We start from the raw sequence: 23,773 nt of genomic DNA, 5'->3' as shown, positions 1-23,773 counted from the left end.
GGCTGAATACATAAACCAATTCGTTTTTCCTAAATCTTTATTTCAGTGAGTAGAGGTATGAGGAACCCTTTCATTGATTTTCTGAGTTTGTTATCTTCAAATGTAATAATTGATATTTGTCTTTACTTCTCATTGTGCATAAAGGTAATGGCTACTGTCTGTGAAATTCTATTCTTTATGTCTAGGCTATTCATCTGTGAATATAATCAATCATGTCATTAATGTGTGCAAATTATATAGGCCTAAATGAAATCCAAGGAAGTGCATTTACTGAAATTTGTAGCCAAAATCAATGTGATTAAATTGTAAGGAATATAGACAATTGAAATACCTACATCGCAGCTCAATGCTGCTAAGAATACCTGTATTGAGTAAAACATAGTGAGTTATCTTGTCCTCGGAGAAAGTGTGCTTATACTGAGATTCGTTCTGCCTGACTGACAACTGTACATTGGATTGTTACGATTTGATATCTCTTTAGTGTTTCTCATATCAAGAATGGGCATGCATAAAGGATAGATAATTGAAGGAAAAATACACAAGTCTATAAAAAACAAATAGTCTTTGAAAAGGCTAAATTTAAAACTTAACAAGTGTTGTACCGGGTGGATTCGAACCCCCGACTTTGAAAGAAAGTATCAAGTTGTTTAAGCCAGCTCATATATCAGCTGAGCTAGTCTGACTATAAGAATTAATGGCATAAATTTAAAGCAGATTATGAAAATTAGATTTCCTTATTTTTTTGTAGGTTTTTGTGAATTTCGACCCCAGGGCAGGGGTGCCCCTAAAAAAATCTTATCTTAAATTATTCCTTACATCCTAACCAATCAAAATATCACAATTATATTTAGGGGCAGGCCTGTCCTGAAGGACTTCAAGGCCAAAATTCATGCAATAATCAACGCTTTAACGGACAAAATGGTGTTTTGGTCAACTTTGGTGGTTTATTGTAAAGTTGTAAATAATAAATTTTAGGTTTAAAATACAAATTTGAAAAATTAAATTATATGCGGTAGAAAACAACAAATAAAGATTCATTTTTGAATGTCGTTTTTTCCGGGAAATTGTTCTCTCCTATAGGTCAATTCTTTTGTTAAAGTGAATACATCCTTTACAACGACGACGACAGACGACGGACAAATTTTGATCAGAAAAGCTCACTTGAGCCTTCGGCTCAGGTGAGCTAAAACATGAATGTCAGCTGTGAAAGCATGAATAAAGTCCTGAGAACCACAAGAGGCATGCCTTGGTGCTAAGTGACACTCTGCACTACATGTATGATGCATGGTTAGAACTCTGAATAAGTATTATCATGCAGACCCTGACAGTATTTAAGGATTTATTGGTCATAACCTTCCTTCCTGTGAAAAATTCTTAACGAATTTTACTTTATGTAGCTTATGTATTAAGTTTATTAGACAGATCCGACTCATTTCATTATTTCTATTCTTCCGATGCAGTAATATATGTATCACTGGAGGTGTGAATAAATGAAAATAAATCATGTGTCTGTAGAAATTATCATTCTGTGAGAACATATTTTACTTGTTTATCACAGTTGTCGCTTGTGCTGAAAATTCATTCGCAAACCTAGAATTAGTCTATTCTTGAAAAGTCAGCTTTAACAACCTTTACCACAAAGTCTGTAGACACTATAATTGACTGCGGCCAGCTGGTGCAAATAATGTAAATTCATATAAAATGAAAAAACAACATTCTCTGACTTCTTTGCACATTTTAGATACATAATGCTACCTTTTTAGTCATATTTTAAAGTATTGAGTGTAAAAAATAACCTATTGTTAATGTTTACACTGAAATCTGTGAGAAAATAATGTAATCTTAATTCTAATTTTAAAATTGTGTGTTTTCACACAAAAAGTTGAAATATGCCCTTTAAGAATGAAAAATGTCTTTAATAAGGATTAATTTAATTCATTCTATATAGAATAAAAAATCGTTAAAAATCACGTATTTGTTTACATGACAAAATATTAAGCAGGAGGTGTTAAACATTACCTGTCACATTCGCTGAAACCAAAAAACAGGGTACCTACACGGCATTTTCGGACTTCTTCCATCTGCAAACAGGGTTACCCTCAAATCCACGTGTTTTCACTGTGTTTATAAACACCTCGAGTGCACCACAGGAAGAAGCCTCCCATGCCCCGAAAGAAATCGTTCCTGTCGAAAACCTTTATTATTCACAAAGTACATAAAATTTACTAGGCACAGGTACCAAAGTTGTAAAAATGGCTTGGAAGAAAATAGAAAAAAACGTCTCAATAGAAAAGAAAATCAGTTTTATATGTATGGGCCTACATTTGAATAAGTTCACTTTGATTGGTCAGTTACATGTACCGGTGTGATATCTTTATTATAAACCACTCATTTATTCCTAAAAATTTATCTCGACACAAAGTAAGGCATCTGATAAGATACATCTATTTCCGGTTGGGTTTTATATATAGGATAAAATCAGAGACTTTCGAGTATTCCATTCCAAGGTCGTGAGTTCGAATCTCGGCCGCGACTGTCCCATGTCGATAAAAAATTAGTAGCAACTGCATGTATTCCTACGCCAAGTGCTCGGCAATTGTCAGAAATTAGAGTTCACCTCAGCCAAAAAATCAAAGTCTTAAATACTTTACACCCAGAAACTATTTGTTATACCAGTAGTATATCAAACGTATGAAAAAGTAATTTTAAAAAGATGATATTGCTTGCCCTGTATGTGAGCCTATGGTAATGTCACAAAGACGGAAGGTTACAGATATCTCTATCGTACCAGTGACTCCATATCATATGCCAATCATGGTCATATGTAGGAATACTTGTGCATACAATTCAACATACTAGACTACAAACTGTAACAGAGAGTTGATTACTTGTATGTTTATATCTTTTATGACTACCTTTTCTCTATATAGCTGCAGCTTTCTGTTTGAGAAAATTCGGACAGATCAAGCAGGGAGCTACATGCATTGTAAAAACCTTCGATTTACGCCGCCGATTTTTTGTTGCTCACTTCTGGTATTAATTCTTGTTAATGCTTTTCATTTGCTAGCTCTTAGAATTGTATCCGATATTTAACTTTACTCCAATTATAAATACTTTATTTACCTTTCAACGGACCGAAACAGTCCTCTATGGATTTGGAATGTCGGTTTCAAAGATTCCCATTTTTACAACCACTTCTACAAACAGCCATTCTGTTGAACATGTTGAAAGGTAAATAAACATTTCGGAATAGGAGTTAAATGTATGGTTAATTATCGGATATCATTTATAAAGACGGGAAAAATATAAAATAAGAAATTATACCTGAATTGGGCTACAATACATCAGCGGCGTAAATCAAAGGTATTTCCAATGCATAAATCTGTAGCTCTCTACAGTTCTGCAGCTATGCTGTACACTGCTTTTCACACCACCTTTGCACACATTCATTGTTTTGTAGAAAAACCCTTTAGAAATACTTGATATGCAGTATATTACATAATGCAAACATTATGAACATAGAGTCGTAAAAAACTTTTTAAGAATTTAAATTGGAACAAAAATGCATTACCTGTAATGAAACATATGGAGATAACGAACAGTATTCAAGATCAAAAGTCCATAAAACAATACAAAACAAGAGCAGAGCAAACATGGACCTCCAAAACATCAGATGTAGGATCTGGTGCCATGGAGGAGTGAGAATCCCGTGCCGACCGATCACACCCTCCATGTGTTCCATGTCATGATCAGGAAATAACGGAAAATCCGCCGTCAATTCATTGTAAAAACAATTGACTAACAATTAATATGAAAAATGTCAGCATTCGACTCAATGATAAATTGTATTTGCTGACAAGGTCCTTGTATCGACCACATAAATAAAGAAATGATGACTCTATTGAGACTGCTGATTTTCTTGTTTCGTAAACTTGTTTGTCAATAATTTACCTCGTTTTAGAAAGTGTTCTTATTTAGAGCATCTTCTTCCGTATCGAATCGACTGAGATATATCAACTCCGTATGCAGGTGATGAAGGTATATTGCTGCATAAGTAAGGGAAGTTGATGATAGAAAAGTTCGTCATCATATTTATCATGGTAAAGAGCGTGCTTGCTAGATGACCATAGATGTCTTTTAACGTTAAATATCCATGTATGAAACAGATGTGTCAGACTCTGTGGTATCTTTTATCTCCAATCTAAGTAAAACTAGATGGTAGATCTGCTCGCTTCGTTAGTGTAGCGAGTATGCGAGCGGGTCTAACATCTAATTTTAATTAGATTGCTTTTATCTCAAGCTCACAAGGACATATCGTATCGACATAGGAATGGAAATTACCATTATTAATTGACAATACGTTGTCGATATATCTATATGTCGAGTTGAAGGCCACAGCAAGTGTTTTCTTTTCATGCAGTCGCCCGCGTGTCGCAGTTGTTAGAGCGTCTGCTCTAGAGTCGCGATGTAAGGAGTCAATCCTTACGTCGCGGGTTCGATTCCCGCTGTGGGACGTGGAGACCGGTCATTCGGATTAGACCGCATAAACCGAGGTCCCGTGTCGCAGTAGGTGTTGGCATGAAAAAGATTCCTCCCTGCTCAATGGCCCTGAGTGCCGAGTATAGATCTCCACCGGCAAGTGGTGGCATCTCCATATGAGTGAAAAGCTCTCGAGAGGGACCTTAAACAGTATACAATTAATCTTTTCATGCACAAGATTCTGCTTCAAATGAATAGAAAAATAGGTCTGCTAATAAAGGAGCGCAATTGGTACCCATGGGATTTCCAATAGATTGTTGGAAGACCTGGTCTCCAAAAACAACATAGTTATTGTTAATCAGAAACTCAAGCATCTTTTTGATGTCAGTTTTAGAGTACTTGTGTGTGCAATTAGAATGTGTTTTAACAAAATAATTTTGCAAATGAACAATGACCAGGTAAGTAAACTTACGAGTTCCATATTTAGATCACCTGAATCACTCAGGTGACCTATTGCTTTCCGTTTTCGTCCGTCGTCGTGCGTCGAGTGTTAACATTTGAACATTTTCAGCTTTTTCTCTGAAGCCACTGAACCAATATCAACCAAATTTATTATACAGCATCTGTGGGTAGATGGGAAGAAAAAATGTTAATTTTATGGCCCCTGCCCCCTGGGGCCTGAGGGGTGGGATAAAAACCACTAAAATTAATGCAATCTTTAAAAATCTTCTTCTTTACTCCTGGACATCAAGCAGTCAACCTGTTGGCATGCATGAATGTAAGCATTGAGTCCTCTACCAAAAATTGTGAAATTCATAGCCCCAGGGTCAGGGGTTCTAGTGCTAGGGCGGGGATATATTGGGAAATGCATTATTTCTTTGAAAATCTTCTTCTCTGAACCTTGGTATTAAATAAACTGATAAATAAGTTTATGCTTATGATGAGCAAGAATGCCTCTTCCAGAATTGAATTTTATGGCCACGGTGTCAGGAGTTCTGGTGTTAAGGTTGGGCTCTACTGATAATAAACTGAAAATTCATTAATTCTTTGAAAATCTTCTTCTCTGCTCCTGGATATAAAACAAATTAACTAAGTATATAGTTATGATAAGCAAGAGTGCCTCTTCCAAATTTGATTTTTATGGCCGCAGGGTCAGGGGTTCTGGTGTTAGGGCGGGTTTCTATTGATTATATAGTGAAAATACATTCTTTGAAAATCTTCTTCTCTGCTCCTGGGTATTAAATAACCCTACTAAGTACATAGTTAGGATGCGCAAGCGTGCCTCTTCCAAAGTCGTGAATTTCATTGCCCCAGGGAAAACTGGGCTTTTCTTCGGATGATGACCCTGATGAATATCCTATAGCAATTACCCCTTTACCCTCCAATTATGATTACTTACTCTATATAAATCAAAACTTCAGAAACAAATTAATACCATACAAAATCAAGAGGATTTCATCGTCATTTGAAGAAAAAATTTAAATATTTTATATTAATAAGTACATAGTTATTTTGAGCAAGAGTGCCTCTTCTAAAATTTTGTATTTTGTGGCCCCAGGGTCAGGGGCTCTGGTGTTAGTGCGGGGCTTTATTGATTATATAGTGAAAATTCATTAAATCCTTGAAAATCTTCACTGCTCCAGGGTATGAAGTAAACTACATGTAACTTAGTATATAGTTATAATGAGCAGGAGTGCCTCAAACAAAATTTTGAATTTCATTGCCCCTGGGTCAATGTTTTTGCCATTTGGCGTAAAGGGGGGGGGGGGGCTCTTTTGATTATAAAGTGATTATAGATCAATTCTTTGAAAATATTTTCCTTTGCTCCTGGGTATTATGCCAATGATCTAGGTTTATATGTTTATGACGAAGATGATAATGCCCCCGTACATAAAGCCCATATTACGAGGGACTACAAACTGGAAAAGAACATTTCAACTATTGTGTGGCCGGCACAGTCCCCGGACATCAATATAATTGAAAACTTGTGGCTTCGAATCAAACGAACTCTACAAATCGGCAACAAAACGTGAACGACCCCTGAGGAGCCCTTCGCCGTCGTTTCGGAGCTATGGACTTCATTTGATCAGAACTACATAAGATCTCTGTATGATTCCATACCAAGCCGTTTATTAGCTGTCATTAAATCTAAGGGACACCTCACCAAATATTAGCTAAGTTAAAATGAAATTTAATTATATATTTTAGATGTCTGTTCCTTGAAACGCGTCCTTGTTTATGGCCACCATTTTGAAAAATCGCGAAAACTTTTGTCATAGCGCTGTAGGTGTGCATATTACCTGGAAATTCCGATTCCTTTATTTTTTGGGGGGAGGGGGGGGATTTCGTCACTTATCAACTTAGATTTTTGGCAGTACCTTGAATATAGAGATGAACAGTTTGTCAGCGCAACTCCTCATAACCACTGCACAGAATTTGGTCAAACTTTGCACATATTTAGCACACAATGTGTAAATGTTGATATTTATTTGTGAGTCGCCACGACAAAACCAGGCTTGTTGAGTTTTACGTCATAATCGAGAAAACACCGCTGAAAAACACACTTGAAAATGCACGTTTTTACTAAACCAAACCACGTTGTTTACAAAAATAAAACTTATTAATTAACTTGGCCTATAACTTCTATCCAAAATATTACTTTAAAACGAACTTAATTTATTTTAAAAGAATTTTTCAGCAACTGTTGATATTTTTTTTTCGTAGATTTTTTCATACCGATTGGGACGGTAAACAATATACAATCAATCAATCATACCGATTTGTCATTTGTCAATATATTTTGTTAGAGTTATCGATCGTAGTAAAACCGAAAGTACGTAACCAGTATAAACATGTGGGATATTTCGCAGACGACAGTTTATTGTTTCAATGATGTTGTAGGAAGTTTATTTATATTATAAGCCACTCAAGCATGGTTAGTATAGAGCCTGATGAAATTATTTTTCACCAAGATGAACCTTTTATTGATGAAATAACAACTTTAAACGATTTGTATCTTGGAAATCAGTCGGAGTTTGTTCCCTTATCATCGTCCGAAGGTGAGGAAGAGGAAAGATCTACAAACTTGACTGGTGATATTTCAGACTCAGACACTGAATTAGAACACAGATCGGTAGACATTGATGAAGAAAATTGTGTTGCAGCATTCAAAACAAAAACATGTGGGTGCGGTAAGTTGTATGGTGTTCCATGCAGTACGAAAGTAAATTTAATCACATGCTCGAATACAGACAACAGTGTCAAGAAATATCAAATTAGGAACTTGATTTAACTGTTAAAGTGCAATTGGCAGCACACAGAAAGTCTAGTACATATTGGCCCCAGTCTATGAGCAAAAAGCAAAAAACAAAGGAACGAGATTCAGAAAGAGTAGCACAGAAGTACTATTTTGCAGGACAGCAGGTCTGTCGGGATACTTTTCTGTTTTGCCACAGTATTGGGAAATTTAAGCTAAATAACATAGCTTCTTCCCTTGATACAGATGGTCTCAAGCCAAGGATTCATGGGACACACTGGTAAAATGCCTAAACATGCAGTCAATTTAACTGATGTAAAGCCTGTTTGTCAGTTCTTGGAGGAATACACGATGAAGAATGGACTCCCAGGCAGACAACCAAACTACTCGACTCAAGGCAACAAAGTCGATCCTTTTGATACTTCCTTCTGATAAGACAAAATCTGATGTTTGGGAACTTCATAATCAAGCAGAAGTAATGCAGAATTACAGGTTTGTTTACATAATATTGTTTAATGAACTCATGAATCAAATATTTTCAGGTGTGTTTAAATGTTTAATTTTCTGATATATTAAATATGCTTTAGAAAGTATTTTTATAGTACATGTAACTGATGCTATAATATCAAGGTATATATACTAGTCTTTAAGCAGCAATTTTTTTTAAAAATGTGATAGTCTTTTTAACGATCTTTAATAACTTTTTAGGAAAGTCAATTTATCAGAATTTAAGAAAATCTGGTTGGAACAAATGCCATATATTCTTATCATGAAACCGGCTAAAGATCTGTGTCCTAAATGCCAAAGATATGTTCACAACATCAACAATGCAGGGAACTTGTCTAACGAAAAGAAGGCCATGCTGGAAGAGTATACCTCTCACCTGGACAAAGCCAAGGAACAGAGGGAGTATTAAAGAGAAAGGTGTTTGCAGTCAAAAGATTTGTATCATACATACAACTTGGATCAAGCTGAAAGAGGTGCGCACAGTAAAGTTTATTTTCATTTTCTAAATGTTGTTTACTTTAACACATCAAATTGATAGTAGGTTATTGATTCATGCATGCTGTCTATTTTCACTCTAATACTGATTAACTTAACACACAATATATGAGAACAAATAATTTCAGTATATATGCATATTGTTTTTATTTTTGTGAAGGGCAAGTGTGCAGACATGACATAACCCAGACATACAGTTTTGATTTTGCTCAACAAGTTCACTATCCTCCCCAAGCACAGGAAGTAGGGCCTCTATTTTTCAAGACCCCTAAAAAGTGCCAAGCCTTTGGTGTTTGTGCAGAAGGAGCAGGTACATGTAAATAATAATTAGACAGTTAATATCTTACATATAAACAATAATTACCGGGTTGACAGTTAATAACTTGCATAAGATTTATTTCATTTACTGACCCTTGGAAGCTATAAGATGTTTGTTAAAAAAAAACATGGAATAAGAAAATAGAGGCTACATGTAAAACGATTTTATTTTTGCAATAGGTGTGCAAAGATTTTATCTGGTTGATGAAGCTGAGGAGGTGAACAAAGGAGCTAACACAGTTGTCAGTCTTCTGCATCAATTTTTTGAGCACTGGGGATGTGGAGAGAAGGGTGTTGTGTTCCAGATGGATAACTGTGCTTGTCAAAATAAATAAAAACAACACAAAGATAAGGTAAATATTTAAAAACATTCCATTTATTTATTACTTGTATTTCTCTTGAATTAATAGCCAAGATCAATAAATAGAGTGTTTTCTTAGGGTTTACTATTATATAACTTCAACAGAGAGAAACAGTCAAATTGTTGTCCCAAGTTAGTGGAGATTATCTAAGAAATTTCCCAAAGGTCAAAGGAAACAGTTTTCCAGATCTACCCCACTGTATACTAGTACATCTTCCCCACTTTATAATAGTACATGTACATGTATATAGGGACAGCAGCAATGAAATATTAGCAAATGTTTAATTACCTAGCCTACTTAATATTTTCTCAAAGTGATAATTGAACAATGAGCAGATTTTGATTTTCCATGTAAATTTAAAGCAACATTTTAAATGATAAATTCATTAAAATTAAATTCTTATACTTTATAATATTTATAAATGAATGGGTGTCAATGTCTTAATAGATGAATTTGTACATTTAAAAATAAATTGATTTGCTGGCTGAGACAGGTGAGGTTTAAGAACCTTTAAACTTGTTTATATTTATATTCATATGTTATATTCTAGATATGGCATGTGGAGAGTATTGACAAGCCGACACCGTAGTGTTGAATTCTCACTAATGGAGGCTGGGCACACTAAATTTAGTCCAGATTGGCATTTCGGTCTCTGGAACATGAAGTGGAGACACTCAACTGCAGAAACTCTAGATGAAGTAGCGTCATCAGTGAGGCAATCTTCCAGAAATGGTAACAATATGCCCCAGCTGATCATTGATGTTGACAGGCCTGTTACATTCTATAACTGGTCATGTTTTTTTATCCCTTCTTGAAGAAACTACCTTCCATCTCAAAATTTCACCATTTTAAGATTTCTGCAGACATTCCAGGTGTTGTTTCTGTGAAGACGTATTACAGCTCAAAAGAAAAATCTGTCAACATTTTGAAAAGAGGTCAGCAAGCACTATTTGACACTGAAACTTTGCCATCAGTCATTGAACCAAAAGGCCTTCATTCTGCAAGGCAGTGGTATCTATATGATGAGATAAGACCATTCTTCAGGGGTACATCTGACAGTCTGGAGTCATGCCTTAAACCTATGTGTCCAAAACCGCGCATCAAAGTGGATCCAAAAAAAAAGAAGAGTCCAAAGAAGTTCGCTGTGCCAGAGAGTTAAGATATTACATCAATGAAGATAGAGATGTATTGAGCAAGGCTTCATGCAATCTTTCATGAAAACAAGAGGCCCACGGGCCTTATAGGTCACCTGAGTATTGTGTTACAACTTTCAAACAATTAAATTTGGTTCGTGTTTTAAACCAGAGGCCATAAAATTCACAATTCACAATGTTGAAAGAGACACCATTACTTATCATAATTATTAACTTAGCATGCATACTATATTTACTTAATACCCAGAGGTAGAACAGAGTAACAAAGAGAAAATGCACTTCCACTTTATACCCAGTTGTGCACCTCACTCAAAAGGAACCATTGACCCAGGGGCCACATATTTCAAAATTTTGCAAATTTTATCATAAAATGGTTGATTAATACCAAAGAGCAGATTTCAAAGCATTAATTTATTTTCAGACTATGTAACCCCCCACCCCTCTGACCCAGGGGGCATAAAAAACACTTTGCTAGATGCACCTTTCTTCATCATAGATATACATACTTGGATCATTGTCATAAAACCCAGAAGCAAAGGAAAATATTTTCAAAGAATTAATGTATTTTCACTATATAATCAATAGAGCCCCACCCTAACACTAGAACCCCTGACCCTAGGGCCATAAAATTCACATTTTTGGAAAAGGCACTCTTGCTTATTATAACTATGTGCTTAGTTAGTTTATTTGATACTCAGAAACAGAGAAGACGATTTTCAAAAAATAAATGCATTTTCACTATATAATCAATAGAGCCCCGCCCTAACACCAGAACCCCTGACCCTGGGGCCATAAAATTCACAATTTTGGAAAAGGCACTCTTGCTTATCATAACTATGTGCTTAGTTAGTTTATTTCATACTCAGAAACAGAGAAGAAGATTTTCAAAAAATAAATGCATTTTCACTATATAATCAATAGAGTCCCGCCCTAACACCAGAACCCCTGACCCTGGGGCCATAAAATTCACAATTTTGGAAAAGGCACTCTTGCTCATCATAACTATGTGCTTAGTAAGTTTATTCACCCGTAGATGCTGTATACCAAATTTGGTTGTAATTGGTTCAGTGGTTTCAGAGAAGAAGCTGAAAATGTTCAAATGTTAACACACGACGCACGACGGACGAAAACGGATAGCAATAGGTCACCTGAGTAACTCAGGTGACCTAATGATTATTTATTCAAATGTCAATTCTTTTATGTGATTTATTAATTGTATACTTGTTTTGTTTTTTTAAGTTAAAATGAAAAGTGACTAAATTTTTTACCTGTTATGTGCTGTATAATTGGAAATTTATAAGTATTTGGTCTTGAACTTTTTGCACTAGAAATTTAACCTTTTTGCCCTAGAGTTTGATATGCATATCAAATATAATAATAATATGCATAATATATTTTGTTAGAGTTATCGATCGTAGTAAACGCGGAAGTACGTAACCAGTATAAACATGTGGGATATTTCGCAGACAACAGTTTATTGTTTCACTGATGTTGTAGAAAGTTTATTTATATTATGAGTCACTCAAGCACGGCTAGTGTAGTGGCTGATGAAATTATTTTTCATCAAGATGAACCTTTTATTGATGAAATAACAACTTTAACTGATTTGTATTTTGGAAATCAATCGGAGTTTGTTCCCTTATCATCGTCCGAAGGTGAGGAAGAGGAAAGATCTACAAACTTGACTGGTGATATTTCAGATTCAGACACTGAATTAGAACACAGATCGGTAGACAATGATGAAGAAAATTGTGTTGCAGCATGCAGGACGAAAGTAGAATTTAGTCACATGCTCGAATACAGACAACAGTGTCAAGAAATGTGAAATGAGGAACTTGATTTAACTGTTAAAGTGCAATTGGCAGCACACAGAAAGTCTAGTACATATTGGCCCCAGTCTATGAGCAAAAAGCAAAAAACAAAGGAACGAGATTCAGAAAGAGTAGCACAGAAGTACTATTTTGCAGGACAGCAGGTCTGTCGGGATACTTTTCTGTTTTGCCACAGTATTGGGAAATTTAAGCTAAATAACATAGCTTCTTCCCTTGATAAAGATGGTTTCGAGCCAAGGATTCATGGGACACACTGGTAAAATGCCTAAACATGCACTCAGTTTAACTGATGTAAAGCCTGTTTGTCAGTTCTTGGAGGAATACACGATGAAGAATGGACTCCCAGGCAGACAACCAAACTACTCGACTCAAGGCAACAAAGTCCTTTTGATACTTCCTTCTGATAAGACAAAATCTGATGTTTGGGAACTTTATAATCAAGCAGAAGTAATGCAGAATTACAGGTTTGTTTACATAATTTTGTTTAATGAACTCATGAATCAAATATTTTCAGGTGTGATTAAATTTTTAATTTTATTAAATATGCTTTAGAAAGTACTTTTATAGTACATGTAACTGATGCTATAATATCAAGGTATATACTAGTCTTTAAGCATTAATTTTTTAAAAAATGTGATAGTCTTCTGAACTATCTTTAATAACTTTGTAGGGAAAGTCAGTTTATCAGAATTTAAGAAAATCTGGTTGGAACAAATGCCATATATTCTTATCATGAAAGCAGCTACATATCTGTGTCCTAAATGCCAAAGATATGTTCACAACATCAGCAATGCAGGGAACTTGTCTGAGGATGAAAAGAAGGCCGTGCTGGAAGAGTATACCTGTCACCTGGACAAAGCCAAGGAACAGAGGGAGTATTACAGAGAAAGGTGTTTGCAGTCAAAGGATTTGTATCATACATACAACTTGGATCAAGCTGAAAGAGGTGCGCACAGTAAAGTTTATTTTCATTTTCTAAATGTTGTTTACTTTAACACATCAAATTGATAGGAGATTATTGATTCATGCTGTCTATTTTCACTCTAATTCTGATTAAATTAACACACAATATATGAGAACAAATAATTTCAGTTTATATGCATATTGTTTTTATTTTTGTGAAGGGCAAGTGTGCAGACATGACATAACCCAGACATACAGCTTTGATTTTGCTCAACAAGTTCACTATCCCTCACCATGCACAGGAAGTAGGGCCACTATTTTTCAAGACCCCTAGAAAGTGCCAAGCCTTTGGCGTTTGTTCAGAAGGAGCAGGTACATGTAAACAATAATTAGACAGTTAATACCTTAAATATAAACAATAATTAGACAGTTAATAACTTGCATAAGATTTATTTCATTTACTGACCCTGGGAAGCCATAAGATGTTTGTTAAAAAAAAACATGGAATAAGAAAATACAGGCTGCGTGTAAAACAATTTTATTTTTGCAATAGGTGTGCTAAGATTTTTCTGGTTGATAAAGCTGAGGAGGTGGGCAAAGGAGCTAACACAGTTGTCAGTCTTCTGCATCATTTTTTTAAACATTGGGGATGTGGAGAGATTTAAGGATGTGTTGCAGATGAATAACTGTGCTGGTCAGAACAAAAACAACACAATGATAAGGTAAATATTTAAAAACATTCCATTTTTTTTATTATTTGTATTTCTCTTGAATTAATAGCCAAGATCAATAAATAGATTGTTTTCTTAGGGTTTGTTATTTATATAACTTCAACAGAGAGAAACAGTCAAATTGTTGTCCCGAGTTAGTGGAGATAATCTAAGAAACTTTTGCCAAAGGTCAAAGGCAACAGTTTTCCAGATCTACCCCACTATATACTAGTACATCTTCCCCACTGTATACTAGTATATGTATATGTATGTAGGGACAGCAGTATGGTATTCTCTTGGTAGCAATGAAATATTAGCAAATGTTTATTTACCTAGCCTGCTTAATATTTTCTCAAAGTGATGTTACTGTTACATTCTATAACTGGTCATGTTTTTTTTTATCCCTTCAAAAAATCTTCCATCTCAAAATTTCACCGTTTAAAGATTTCTGTAGACAGTCCAGGTGTTGTTTCTGTGAAGACGTATTACGGCTCAGAAGAAAAATCTGTCAACATTTTTAAAAGAGGTCAGCAAGCACTATTTGACACTGAAACTTTGCTATAATTCTTTGAACCAAAAGGCCTTGATTCTGCAAGGCAGTGGTATCTATATGATGAGATATTATGTCGACAAAATAGATTAAGAATGGTTGGCAGTTTTTGTCATGGCTTTATTGATTAATAGTCAAATCAATCATCAATACAATCAATAGTCAAAATCAATCATCAATATAATCAATAGTCAAATCAATCATCAATACAATGAATACAATGATGTACACAAGGTATCTCTACAATGATGTACATAAAGTATCGATTCAATGATGTACACAAAGTGTATATTGAATAATTAATACACAATGGGTACAATGATATTCAATGATAAACAATGATATTCAATCAATGATGTACGCAAAGTGTATACATGTATTTACACAATGGGTACAATGATATTCAATGATATGCATTGATATGCATTGATATGCAATGTTATGCAATGATATTGAATGATATTGAATGATATTCAATGATAAATGAATTGCAATGAGCAGGTAGCAATGTATTACAAAGACAATGATCTACGTCGACTTTATCAATAGTATATGACGTAGAATCAATAGCAATGGCACAATGACGGAAGCTCAATTATTGGCCACTGGCCCTGGAAGATAACAGGATCAGCAGCGAGCTTCTAGCAAAATTCGATTCAGCATTAAAAAACAGCCTGTAAGAAGACCATATACTTTGCATTTCAATGAGACGTAACAAAGCCATGACGCTAATAGGTCCTTTTGGTATCCAAGGGAACTGAGGTTACGGGTCCTATCGCTGGTAGCCAAGGACGGCGGAAATGGATTCTTCTGCTTGAGGACAAGGGAATGGATGTAATGGATTCTTCTGCTGGTAGCCAAAGGAATGGATGTAATGGATTCTTCTGCTGGTAGCCAAGAGAATGGATGTTAACTGAAAAAGGAAATCAAAGACAGCAGCAACATTTTGTTGACACAAGAGAACAATTCATCAAAATCTTGTAAATTGGGAGAGGTGGGTGGTATGCTGAGCTTCAATGGCTGACGGAAGATGGAAAGGAAGAGCAAATGCACATGCGTAATGGATGTGACTAAATGAAGTCAGTGCATTTGAGTGAGAGTTATCTCCCCTGAACTTTTTATCTCTATTTGTCTCCATAACGGAACTTAACTCATATTGAGTTAAGTCGGATTATGTCGACAAAATAGATTAAGAATGGTTGGCAGTTTTTGTCATGGCTTTATTGATTAATAGTCAAATCAATCATCAATACAATCAATAGTCAAAATCAATCATCAATATAATCAATAGTCAAATCAATCATCAATACAATGAATACAATGATGTACACAAGGTATCTCTACAATGATGTACATAAAGTATCAATTCAATGATGTACACAAAGTGTATATTGAATAATTAATACACAATGGGTACAATGATATTCAATGATAAACAATGATATTCAATCAATGATGTACGCAAAGTGTATACATGTATTTACACAATGGGTACAATGATATTCAATGATATGCATTGATATGCAATGTTATGCAATAATATGCAATGATATTGAATGATATACAATGATATTCAATGATAAATGAATTGCAATGAGTAGGTAGCAATGTATTACAAAGACAATGGTCTAAGTCGACTTTATCAATAGCAATGGCACAATGACGGAAGATAACAGGATCAGCAGAGAGCTTCTAGCAAAATTCGGCCATATGTCTTCACATGGGAGCTAATAAAGCGCAGCATGTGAAGACATCCGCCACATGCGGCAAATTTTGCCCACACCATGACAAAACTGCTACTTATTACAATTATGTAAAATTAATTACTGCTTGATATATATGCAGTATACCATAGAACTAGGGAAATTTTTTACGAAGATCAATAATATATGTAAATATGTAATGATCAATAACTTTTCAATAGATCAATAGTTGCAAAGATCAATTATGTAATGATCAATAACTGTTCAATAGTTCAATAGAACAATAGTTGCAAAGATCAATAATATATGTAATGCTCAATAACTAAATGGAAATGGTAGGTAGCACTGGAAATTTTGACAAATTATTTTGATTATCATATGTCACACTGAATGGTATAGAGAATAATGGTAGAATGTGCTATATGGGAAAGGTGAACACCCTCTGGATTGATGAGCCCTGTTGAATATTGGGGTAGTGACTATACCCCCACCCCTTGTGGCAATGAACCAATATAATGAGCTATATATCCTAATGCAAACCTTGTGTGGCAACATGGGCCTGAAATAATTTCTTGGCAGCATTTGTGACCCAATAAATTTTAACCTTGGTATTAAACATAATTGAAAACAAGACGGTCAATTTCATAAACTTTTGTAGATGGCAAAGGGACATGGAACCAATACTATTACCCACAATGTATCATTATGACATGTGGGTTGTTGTATTATGACACCAGAGTTCGAATATTTGAATGGTGGGACCTTTTTCCAGGTCATTCCTTGTTGACCAAACCATCTGATATGGATGTTGTATTGTTCTAAGTCCGATTCGCATTATCTAAATTGATGAATGTGTGATTTTTTGCATAATACTATTAAAGATGATGCAATAACCCATACAATGACAGAAGTGCCTGCAAACTTAGAATGAATTTAAAAACAGTAAAAAGGTGTTGTCAAGTGTGACTGTCAAGTGTGACTGTGTCTGACTAAAATTGAATGAAAGTCTGAAATGCATGGACTTCCATCTCCCTTTAATCTTTATATAATCTTCAGACCAGCCTGATAAATTCAAGTGTGTAGCACCCCCCAATTCAAAGAGTATTACCCTTAATGTTTTAGTGTCAAAGCCAAGAAATGAAATAAATTTCTGTAGCATTAAAGTAATGGAATGACGTGAAGACTTCACGCCAAATTAAGCAAAAACTGAACGTGGAATGTTGGGTCTAATTGACAAGTAGCTGTGAAGTATTTTAAATAATGAAGATGTTTCTTGAATGAAGATGTTTCTTGGTTTGACAAAATGTGGAAGATATATATACATGTATAATTATGCTTTTGCTAAAGCTGCATTTTAAATCAATTAATCATTTTTTTTTATCTATTAATTAATTATTTATTTATTTATATATAATTGCCTACTTATTCATTATTATATTATAAACATAGTTTTTTAAATTATGGGCTAAAGCTGCATTGTGAAATCTTCAGCTACATGCCACACTTCCTGATAAAACTTTACTGTTTAACGAAAATTGAATGACAAATGCCACAGCATTGAACAACACTGCATTTGAAAGGTGGGCTTATTGAAATTGACAATAATCAGCTAAACAAATTTTAACTTTTTACAAAAGTGCTCTGGGATGAATATGTTTTGGCATAACTATATGTTTGTTACTCATACGAAAATTAATTCCGCCATTTCACGTGTATCTTGTATATTATTTTTTGTATATATTGTACATATATTGTTGAACGTCATGTACCATTTATACGGTTTGAATGAATAACTTGAACTTGAACTTCCACTTGCATTGTGGAACTTTTGAACTAGATCAAGAAATGTTAAATTAGTGGTTGGGCCTTAATTTTAACCTGAATTAATTGAAATTTCTATTTCCTGACAAGTTTGTTAGTGTTTAGGTACATGTAGTTTCTAACACACTAAGGAATCCTTGAAACTTATTTATTCGTTTTATCTATTTTATGTTAAATACAATATGTGGCCTACAATTTTAAACTGATTAAATTGGAATTTTTTATTTCCTGAATTTATTTTTGTTCCTGTCCTGGTTAAATGTTTTATAATATATGATTATTGTTGTCTATCTGCAGTTGTTATTTACTATTTAGAAAAATATTTAAATGTATTGTGACATCTGAACAATGACAAAATAGAGAAGTTTTGTAAACAATGCCATACGATCCCTTTATCCCATTACAGCGCGTGTGTCAATCCCGTGTATCTAAATCCTGTGCATCTAAATCCTCCCTATTTGTTTCCATTTGTATGTGTATCAATTATCGGTAATCTAAAACAAGGGATTGAAAACTGGATTAATTGAAATTTCTATTTCCTGACAAGTTTGTTAGTGTTTAGGTACATGTAGTTTCTAACACACTAAGGAATCCTTGAAACTTATTTATTCGTTTATCTATTTTATGTTATTATAATACGATGTGTAGCCTACAATTTTAAACTGATTTAATTGGAATTTTTTATTTCCTGACAATTTTGTTGAAATGTTTAGGTAGTTTCTAAGAGTCTAAGGAATCCTTGGAATTTATTTTATTTTAAATAAGTGGTTGGGCTTTCAATCTTAATCTGCGTTAACTGGAATTCCTATTTCATGACAAGTTTGTTGAAATGTTGTAGTTTCCCACACTATTTATTTATTATTTTTTATTATTATTAATTCATTAATTAGATTTTATTTATTTCTTATTTTATCTATTTAGTTATTAATTTATTTTTGTTACCTACTGACTGACAATCCAATGGAGTTTATAGATGAAAATTTTTCCTAAAGTAAGACGTCTTTGAACACCCAAGGAGCATGCACTTACAAACGCTGGACACTGAATATTTTGCTCAAGGAAATCATTCCATTTTCCTCGTAACTTTTAAGGATCGTAAAATAACATTTCATGCATTATATTAAGCAAATCATCATAAAATACTTTACTTTTCACTATAAACATTTCAATTCCTAGTTTCCAAATGAAATTCTATTTACAACACAAATAGACATCACAATATACACAAACTTGCTAAACACAATCTTACCAAATCTATGGTATATGAACGTGATCTGTAGATGGTTCCCTTCTCAATTAGCCATAGCTTACCCTCAATTCTCACACTCCCTGTCAGATCTGTGACTCTTTCTTCAAAGATATTTCTCAACCAGTGTACAACATGGAGGCACAAACAATGGTGGTGATGATCGATGTGATGTCAATGCAAAAATAAATAAATAAACATTGAATAAATGGCTTATATCAAGACAAGCACAAGTGTTACAACAAGACTGTCAAGAGATGAGCTGATTGATGCACAAATAATTCAATTAAATGGCAAGCAAATATTAATAATTAAATTAACATAGTGATAAATGCAACTATGGTTGAATTAGCAGAAAATGTCTTTCTTAAGGTTCATTCACAGCCAAGTTCCTCGCTGCACTTAAAAATTAAAACAATTTTACCGACACATTTGTTTACACGGAATCCATGATGGATGGAATATTTTGCAGTCCGAACCAGATGATATGTGACACCGATCTATGTCGTGGCGGATCCAAGAGGCACGTGATCACTGCATGGTGGCTATTGGTAATGTCCAGTGTATGTGGGCACCATTTGTAAACGTTGGTTTTAATAACAACGAAAAGTTGGTTTCGATTTCACCAATGTATTAATACACTGAGGTCATGTTCTCAAACAAGAGTTCATCTACTGCGGTGGTTGCTGCACACGTGGTTAATATCGTCGTTGGGGATGTTGATACTTTAGATATGCTATGATAATATTCACACATCGGGTAATATGGATGGGCCCTTAGTCCAGGATCTATTTGCCCTGATTATGTTCATATTTCCGACGTTGGATGGTCAAAGGAACGCAAGATGAAGATGAATATTGTTGAGACTAAACTCGATGCTGAGCTTCAATGGCTGACGGACGATGGAAAGGAAGAGCAAATGCACATGCGTAATGGATGTGACTAAATGAAGTCAGTGCATTTGAGTGAGAGTTATCTCCCCTGAACTTTTTATCTCTATTTGTCTCCATAACGGGACTTAACTCATATTGAGTTAAGTCGGATTAAGACCATTCTGCAGGGATACATCTGACAGTCTGGAGTCATGCCCTAAACCTATGAGTCCAAAACCTCGCATCAAAGTGGATCCAGAACAAGAGGCCCACGGGCCTTATAGGTCACCTGAGTATCATGTAACAAGTTTCCAGCGATTGTATTTGGTTCGTGTTTTAATCCAAAAGCCATGAAATTCACAAATTTTGAAGGAGGCACCATTGCTTATCAAAGGGCAGATTTCAAAGCATTAATTTATTTTTGACAAAGTACCCCCCTGGTAACCCTGACCCAGGGGCCCTGAAATTATCTATTTTGAAAGAGGCCCCTTTCTTCATTATAAGGCCAGCATTTTTTTTATGTTTAGGTTTAGTTATGAACATGAGAATAAAAAAGTCCCGAAGGAGAAGGAAATAGAAAAAAAATTGGATAAATCAACTATTAACATTTGTACATTCTTTTTTTATGCTATTCTAATAGGCTCCTTACCACTGGACACATGATGCTTAGACTGTAAGCTATAACAGAGACCTAAACAATGTCGCTGGCAATATGCAATAGCTACCACAGGCAGTTTAAAACCTTGGGGAGGGAAATAATTTACAGACAGATACTTTTGAAACGAATACATAATTATCTCACCAGCATGTCATTGTGCAACAAAGTCGTCAGCATTTTATTTGTCCTTTGAACGGGCGAAACGTTTTGAATGGCACTCGTATCGATGAATTTTACACTAGCTTTATTTACCCGCCGTTTCATCTTAAAACCGGAAGTGCGAGTTCGTAAATTTGAAATCTCGATCCCGACTCAAATTTGACATCGGAAAGAAAAAAATTGTTTTATTTTTTTCTGAAAATTCAAAACCTTGAATTGAGGGTTTGTAAAACTGAAAATAAAATAAATCCTAGCCTTAAATATGTAATTAGATCATTAGTATATTAACCAGGAGCAAAGGATAAGATGTTCAAAGAATTCATGCATTTCACTATATAATCATTAGAGCCCCACCCTAAAACAAGAACCCCTGCCCCTGGGGCCATAAAATTCACAATTTTGGTAGAGGCACTCTTGGTCATCATAACTATGTACTAGTTAGTTTATTTAATACCCAGGAGCAGAGAAGAAGATTTTCAAAGAATTCATGTATTTTCACTACATAGTCAATACAGCCCCGCCCTAACACCAGAACCCCTGACCCTGGGGCCATAAAATTCACAATTTTGGTAGAGGCACTCTTGCTCATCATGACTATATACTTAATTGGTTTATTTAATACCCAGGAGCAGAGAAGAAGATTTTCAAAGAAATAATGCATTTTCACTACCTACTTATTTAGCCCCGCCCTAGCACTAGAACCCCTGACCCCAGGGCCATGAATTTCACAATTTTGGTAGAGGACTCATTGCTGATTACAATCATGCAAACAGTTTGACTGCTTGATGTCCAGGAGTAAAGAAGAAGATTTTTACATATTGCATTAATTTTAGTGGTTTTGGCCCCACCCCTCAGGCCCCAGGGGGGCAGGGATCATGAAATTCACAATTTTTGTTTCCCTTTACCCATATATGCTTTATGCCAAATTTGGTTGAAATTGGTTCAGTGGTTACAGAGAAGAAGCTGAAAATGTTCAAATGTTAACGCACGACGGACGACGCACGACGACGGACGAAAACGGATAGCAATAGGTCACCTGAGTTTACTCAGGTGACCTAAAAAAGAAAGAGTCCAAAGAAGTTCGCTGTGCCAGAGAGTTAAGATATTACATCGATGAAGATAGACATGTGTTGAGCAAGGCTTCATGCAATCTTTCATGAAAATGATTATTTATTCAAATGTTAATTCTTTTGTGTGATTTATTAATTGTATGTTGTTTTTTTTTGTTGTTGTTGTTTTTTGAAACTTAAAATGAAAAGTGACTAAATTTTTTACCTGTTATGTGCTGTATAATTGGAAATTTATAAGTATTTGGTCTTGAACTTTTTGCACTAGAAATTTAACCTTTTTGCACCAGAATTTGATATGCTTAAAAAATTTGACCACATACTATATAAATTCAAATTTCTATACATCAGTGTTAGGTATTTGCTCCATAATGTTATTTATGTCTTAATTATTCTTTTTTACTCTCTAATAAAACTAGAATAACTTCCATTATGTCTGAATTTTGAGATTTTGTGAATGAAATGTATCATTTTTGCAGCGTCATAACTGTAGAATTAAAAGGAGAATCACCCTAACGTTTTGGATTTTTACTTACTCGTACTGTAGCTAGCTGAAAATGCAAGAATCTTTATTTCTGGAAAAGACTCAATAAACCTGGTTTTCTGGTGGCTTATCACATTTATTTTTTTAAATTATACTGGGCGACGCCCCTGCCAGTGTCATTTCGTTATTCTGTGTACTCATGAATGAATAGGTAACGAACGACAAGTAACCGGGGACAGACATTCCATCAACAAAGATACATTCTCGGTGGGTAAAATGAAGGATATGGAGATAACGAACTATATTCAATATCAAAGTACGTAAATCAATACAAAACTAGTGCTAATTGTAACGGGAACCGTTACAGATGTTCCCCAAACGCTCCCCAACTCCCTTTTGGTGCCATGTTCCCTGTAAGCTTCATTAAATAAGACAAACTCTGTGCATTTTTGACTTTTACAACGCTTTCCCAGAAGGATACCAATTATATTCAATTTTTAGCATTGCACCCAAGCGCATGTGAATGCATGTGCGTTATGACCATATCATCTTGTCTACACTATTTATATATTTTAATATACTATATATTAAAGCATTCAGTCCAAAAGTAATAAAAATCACTCATTCAAGAGTATTTTTAAATATACTCGTTTCAAATGCACGCACGTGCGTGCACGTGCATGATGATCATACCTTCTTGTAGGAGTCACTTACATCTATCTATGTTCTAAATCCTATCCTGTTTGGTTGAAAAACAAGGGAGTTATAGCCATTTAAAGTTTCAGCTAATCAGATTGCAGCACACGTGCATGTCCGTAATTTAATGAATTTTTTTATATCATTTTGTAGGATATCCTAATGCATGACTATATTTTAAATTTCAAAAAATTTCGTCAAAAAACAAAGGAGAAATAGCAATTTAAAATTTCAGCCAATCAGATTGCAGCACACGTGCATGCGCGTGATTTCATGATTTTTTTTCTATATCATTTCGTAGGATATCCTAATGCATGACTATATTTTAAATTTCAAAGAATTTCGTCAAAAAACAAAGGAGAAATAGCCATTTAAAGTTTCAGCCAATCAGATTGCAGCGCACGTGCATGCACGTGATTTCATTTTTTTTTCTATATCAGTTTGTAGGATATCCTAATGCATCACTATATTTTAAATTTCAAAGAATTTCGTCAAAAAACA

The 23,773-nt window shown here is 34.7% G+C and overlaps 2 pseudogenes; both read left to right on the top strand.

The window, feature by feature from the left end:
- Window positions 1-8,213: 8,213 nt before the first annotated feature.
- Window positions 8,214-10,632, top strand: LOC134261145 (uncharacterized; annotated as a pseudogene).
- Window positions 10,633-12,029: 1,397 nt separating this feature from the next.
- LOC134261438 (uncharacterized) lies at window positions 12,030-15,460 on the top strand (annotated as a pseudogene).
- The last annotated feature ends 8,313 nt before the right edge of the window (window positions 15,461-23,773 follow it).

This window comes from Saccostrea cucullata, unplaced genomic scaffold (assembly GCF_032062105.1).
Source record: "Saccostrea cucullata isolate Sc308-1 unplaced genomic scaffold, CSIRO_AGI_Scuc_v1 ctg856, whole genome shotgun sequence".
Lineage (NCBI taxonomy): Eukaryota > Metazoa > Mollusca > Bivalvia > Ostreida > Ostreidae > Saccostrea > Saccostrea cuccullata.
Note: the sequence above shows the minus strand (reverse complement) of the source record. Positions and strands in the feature narration are given on the sequence as shown.